Source organism: Cebus imitator, unplaced genomic scaffold, assembly GCF_001604975.1.
Source record: "Cebus imitator isolate Cc_AM_T3 unplaced genomic scaffold, Cebus_imitator-1.0 Scaffold37, whole genome shotgun sequence".
Lineage (NCBI taxonomy): Eukaryota > Metazoa > Chordata > Mammalia > Primates > Cebidae > Cebus > Cebus imitator.
In genome coordinates, this window is record NW_016107352.1 from 5837909 (window position 1) to 5844302 (window position 6394).

Sequence of the window (6394 nt, forward strand, 5' to 3'; positions counted from 1 at the left end):
AGAACCACACAGCTTCATGGAAACTGAACAACTGGCTCTTGAATGTTGACTGGATAAACAATGAAATGAAGGCAGAAATAAAGATGTTCTTCAAAAACAACGAGAACAAAGACACAATGTACCAGAATCTCTGGGATACATTTAAAGCAGTGTCTAGAGGAAGATTTATAGCAATGAATGCCCACATGAGAAGCAAGGGAAGATCTAAAATTGACACCATATTGTCAGAATTGAAAGAGCTAGAGAAGCAAGATCGAAAAAACTCAAAACCTAGCAGAAGACAAGAAATAACTAAGATCAGAGCAGAAGTGAAGGAAATAGAGACACAAAAAATTCTTCAAAAATACATAAATCCAGGGGCTGATTTTTTGAAAAGATCAACAAAATAGACCACTAGCTGGATTAATAAAAAAGAAAAGAGAGAAGAATCAAATAAATGCAATAAGAAATGATAAAGGAGATATCACCACAGATTCCACAGAAATACAAACTACAATCAGAGATTACTACAAACAATTCTATGCACATAAACCAGTAAACCTGAAAGAAATGGATAAATTCCTGGACACTTGTATCCTCCCAAGCCTAAGCTAGGAAGAGGTCAAAACCCTGAATAGGCCAATAACAAGGGCTGAAGTTGAGGCAGCAATTAATAGCCTACCAACCAAAAAAAAAGCCCAAGTCCAGATGGGCTCACTGCTAAATTCTACCAGACATACACTGAAGATCTAGTAGCACTCATTCTGAAGCTATTCCAAAAAATCCAAAAAGAGGGTATCCTTCCAAAATCATTTTCTGAGACCAACATCATCCTGATACCAAAACCTGGCAGAGACTCAACAAGAATAGAAAACTCCAGGTCAATATCCATGATGAACATAGATGCAAAAATCTTCAATAAAATATTGGCAAACCAACTGCAACAGCACATCAAATCAACTGCAACAGCACATCAAAAAGCTTATCCATCACGATCAAGCAGGCTTCATCCTGGGGATGCAAGGCTGGTTCAACATATGCAAATATATAAATGTAATTCAGCACATAAACAGAACCAAAGGCAAAAACCACACAATTATCTCAATAGATGCAGAGAAGGCCTTTGACAAAATTCAACTGCCTTTTATGCTAAAAAACTCTCAATAAACTAGGTATTGATGGAACGTATCTCAAAATAATAAAAGCTATTTAGGACAAACCAACAGCCAATATCATAGTGAATGGGCAAAAACTGGAAGCATTCCCTTTGAAATCTGGCACTAGACAAGGATGCTCTCTCTCACTACTCCTATTCAATATAGTATTGGAAGTTCTATCCAGAGCAATCAGGCAAGAAAAAGAAATAAAGGGTATTCAATTAGGAAAGGAGGAAGTCAAATTGTCTCTATTTGCAGATGACATGATTGCATATTTTAGAAGACCCTATTGTCTCAGCCCAAAATCTCCTGAAACTGATAAGCAACTTCAGCAAAGTCTCAGGATACAAAATCAATGTGCAGAAATCACAAGCATTCATATAAACCAATAACAGACTTAAAGAGAGACAAATCAAGAGTGAACTGCCGTTCACAACAGCTACAAAGAGAGCAAAATACCTAGGAATACAATTAGCAAAGGATGTAAAGGACCTCTTCAAGGAGAACTACAAACCACTGCTCAAGGAAATAAGAGGACATAAACAGATGGAAAAACATTCCATGCTTATGATTAAGAAGAATCAATATCGTGAAAATGGCCATACTGCCCAAAGTAATTTATAGATTCAACACTATCCCCATCAAGCTACTGACGACCTTCTTCACAGAACTGGAAAAAACCACCTTAAACTTCATATGAAACCAAAAGAGAGCCCGCATAGTTAAGTCAATTCCAAGCAAAAAGAACAAAGATGGAGGCATCACACTACCTGACTTCAAACTATACTACAAGGCTACAGTAATCAAAACAGCATGGCACTGGTACCAAAACAGAGATACAGACCAATGGAACAGAACAGAGGCCTCAGAGGCAACGCCGCACATCTACAACCATCTGATCTTTGACAAGCCTGATAAAACCAAGCAATGGGGAAAGGATTCCCTGTTTAATAAATGGTGTTGGGAAAACTGGCTACCATGTGCAGAAAGCAGAAACTGGACCCCTTCCTGACACCTTACACCAAAATTAACTCCAGATGGATTAAAGACTTAAACATAACACCTAACACCATAAAACCCCTAGAAGAAAACCTAGGTAAAACCATCCAGGACATAAGCATAGGCAGGGACTTCATGACTAAAACACCAAAAGCATTGGCAACAAAAGCCAAAATGGACAAATGGGATCTAATTAAAGTCCAGAGCTTCTGCACAGCAAAAGAAACAATTATTAGAGTGAACTGGCAACCACCCAAAAGAATGGGCAAAAATTTTTACAACCTACCCATTTGACAAAGGACTTACATCCAAAATCTACAAAGAACTAAAACAGATTTATAAGAAACAAACAAACAAACCCACCCAAAAGTGGGCAAGGGATATGAACAGACACTTTTCTAAAGAAGACATATATGAGGCCAACAAACATACGAAAAAATGCTCATCATCACTTGTCACTAGAGAAATGCAAATCAAAACCACACTGAGATACTACTTCACACCAGTTAGAATGTCAATCATTAAAAAGTCTGGAGACAACAGATGCTGGAGAGGATATGGAGAAATAGGAACACTTTTACACTGTTGGTGGGAGTGTAAATTAGTTCAACCATTTGGAAGAGAGTGTGGTGATTCCTCAAGGACCTAGAAATAGAAATTCCATTTGACCCAGCAATTTACTCAGTATATATCCAAAGGATTATAAATTATTCTATTTTAAAGACATGAACATGTATGTTCATTGCGGCACTGTTTACAATAGCAAAGACCTGGAACCAACCCAAATGCCCATCGATGATAGCCTGGACAAGGAAAATGTGGCAAATATACACCATGGAATACTATGCAGCCATAAAAAACAATGAGTTCATGTCCTTTGTAGGGACATGGCTGGAAACCATCATTCTCAGCAAACTGACACAGGAACAGAAAATCAAACATTGTATGTTCTCACTCATAGGCAGGTGTTGAACAACAAGAACACATGGACACAGGGAGAGGAGCATCACACACTGGGGTCTGTTGGTGGGGGGACTACTAGCAGAGGGATAGTTGGGGGTGGGGATTTGGGGAGGGACAACATGGGGAGAAATGCCAGATATATATGATGGGGACAGAGGCAGCAAACCACATTGCCATGTATGTACCTATGCAACAATCCTGTATGTTCCATAGCTGTACCCAAGAACCTAAAGTGCCATAAAGTATAAAAAAAGAAAAGAAATAAAGCCCTTCAGAACCATAAAACAAAATAGAAAATCAGCAGTTTGAATCTGCCCCTTTTGTTTTACAGAAGTATTCTGCACCAAAACCCACTAACACACAGTATTTCCTGAATAAAGGGGCAAAGATGTTCAAAAGTATTTTTAGGAGTTGTTACTGTTCACTTTTTAATAATTGAGGTGTAAATTAAATGCAATAAAATGGACAGCTCTGGAGTGTTCAGTTTTGTGAGTTATGACAATCATATATATTAACGTAATCATGCCCAAGGCAAGGTACAAAACATTTCCATCATCTAGTCAGTCCACTCTGCAATGGCAGGGTGACTCTGGCAGGAAGACTTCTGTCAGCAGAGATTACTTTTTTCTGTTATTGTACTGAAGAGCTGCTTTTGAAAAGGGACTTCCTTAGCAAGCAACATGGACAAATATTAGAACTCAGAGCAACATTTCTATATAAACTTTCCAACAGATTACAATAGAATCTGACCATTATTATAGCTTGGCGCACAAGTTTTCTGTGCCCAAAGAATAAAACTTCTTGGTTTATAAGTTAGCCTTCTATGGACAACTCAAGGTATGAACACATCAAAGAGGTTTGCACATCATTTTCATATGTTTCATGAATGGAATCCATCCTTGCTACAAACATCAACATTAGTATTAACATTTCTGCAACAGAAATCTCTATCATGTACTAAATTATTCGTCACAGCTAAGTACTCTGGATGCTACAAACCTAGGACAGCAGCTATTTTGATTAAAGTATACTTGGTTCAGCTGGGCGTGGTGGCTCATGCCTGTAATCCCAGAACTTTGGGAGGCCAAGGCAGGTGGATCACGAAGTCAGGAGTTTGAGACCAGCCTGATCAACATGGTGAAACTCCATCTCTACTAAAAATACAAAAGTCAGGCAGGCCCGGTGGCATGTGCCTATAATTCCAGCTACTTAAAAGGCCGAGGCAGAAGAATCGCTCGAACCTGGGAGGTGGAGGTTGCAGTGAGCCGAGATCATGCCACTGCACTCCAGCCTGGGCGACACAGCAAGACTTTGTCTCAAAACAAAAAAAAAGTACGAGAACACTTGGTTCAGCCAAAATACTACTGCAAGAGCCTACATATAATGTTTAGTATATTTGTAATTAACACATTAAATTATCTTTTGAATAATGCATGCATTTACTAGGTTCTTAAAAAAAAACTATGAGCTATAAAAAGCATATGTAACATAATAATTTACACTGTACTTAGAATATAAAAATTAAAACAGGTGCTTTCTGGTTCCACTTTCACCATTGGAGAAATCTCCATTAAAACATCCTTGTCAAGCCCAGCTTCGAAAATTTTCAATTGCAGAAGGAAAGGGCTGAGAACAGACATTAATTGCACTAACGCATACCCTTTAGTATTTATTGAATGTGTATTCTGTGTGTGGCTGGGGATATGTGGTGACTAAGCTAACATGGAATTTGATTTCACAGTGGCGGCAAGGTGGGCAAACAGATGAACACCTGAGATAATTCAATGAGATGAGTACTATGAATAAAATAAAACAAGGTCATGTGTTAGACAGTGAGCAGGGGTGGGGTGGGTGGGGAGCAGGGGTGGACAGGCAGTGACCTGAAACAGCATGACCTTTAGGGAGAAACCTGAGCTATGAGAAGGGAAGATGTGGGGAAATGGTGTCCAGGTGGAAGCCAGCGAAGGCTCAGACAGGTGTGAACTTGGCTGGTTGTGGACTGAGAACTGAGACAAGGCCACCACGGCTGGACAGGGGTGAGGGAAGTGTAAGCATGTGGGAGAGAGGAAATGCAGGATGAGGAGGTAGGGCAAGTGGGTCAGGAGCTTTGCTATGTACTAGAGATACCATATGGAAAGCACTCTGAATGGTTCCTGGGACATAAAACACTCATAAACATTAAACATTATAAATAAACCTTAGTTATGTTTATAAACATGTATAGTATAATGTTTATAAACACTAACAAACATTAGCCATCACTCTGTTATCTAATTTAATCTTGATAATAGCTGTAATAAGTAGGTATTAATATCTCTATTCCATGCATTAAGAAAATGAGGATATGAGAAACTGGGTATAGTTCTCCTAAAGTTACAGCAGACAGTAGGTAGAACAGTAGCCCAGATCCATCTCACAGGAGAGTCCTAACCTCAAAGGCAGCCCAGTTCTCATGGGACAGCCTTAACATTACAAAGTTCTTCCTGGGTCTGGTCTACCCTCATGTGCTTAGAACGAATCTTATCTCTTTTCACATGACAGAGCTTCCCAAGTAATTGACAACTAACATTTCCCTTTAACCCTCTCTGATGTAGAATAATTATGGTTTCTACCATCCTGACCCCTCTTGGAAAGCTTTTCGAAATCTTGGGTTTTTGTAGTCCCATTAAATGTTCAGTTCATTCACCTTAGTGTACATATTAAAATTTGAGTTCATTCTGAATCCTTATCAGACCATCTAAGATATTATTCCTCTCAGTGCCCTGCTATTTACAGAAGTGATGGGCATGCTTTCAAAATTTTAATCTAAACCATTGGCAGAAATGTCCAGCAAGACAGGGAGTTAGGCGGCCTTCTTATATTAACATACCAGATCAACCATATCTAAATCCAGCTTACTATATTGTTAACTAGTCTAACTAAATAGCTCCTTAGTTAATTCATTCTAGAATTTTCCAGGGTCCAATACAAAACTTATTAGACTCCACTTTCCATGACATTTTACTTAAGTTCTTTTTTTAAAAACTTTAACATTTGCCAGATTCTAGTGTTCTAAATCTGACTTCTCAGATATGACTATCAGAAGCTCTTTGATTGTGTTAATTTTCAAAAAAACATTTATTGAGAATTTACTGCAGGCAATGCATTCCAACTATGTTCTTGAAATACAAAGTAACTGAGGCATGGTGGTTACGTGAGATTTTATAGTTTTTAATAAATATGCTGGGACTGAGTTTACCTAATCCTAGGTTTTCCTCATTATCTCTTTTCTTTTCTTTTCTTTTTTTTTTTTTTTT

At 38.3% G+C, this 6394-nt stretch overlaps 1 protein-coding gene across 18 annotated transcripts in view; it reads right to left on the reverse strand.

Annotated features, from left to right (window-relative positions):
* ICA1 (islet cell autoantigen 1) overlaps positions 1–6394 on the reverse strand; it is a 158250-nt gene that overhangs the window by 125697 nt on the left and 26159 nt on the right. The gene's annotated exons all lie outside the window — the stretch shown is intronic.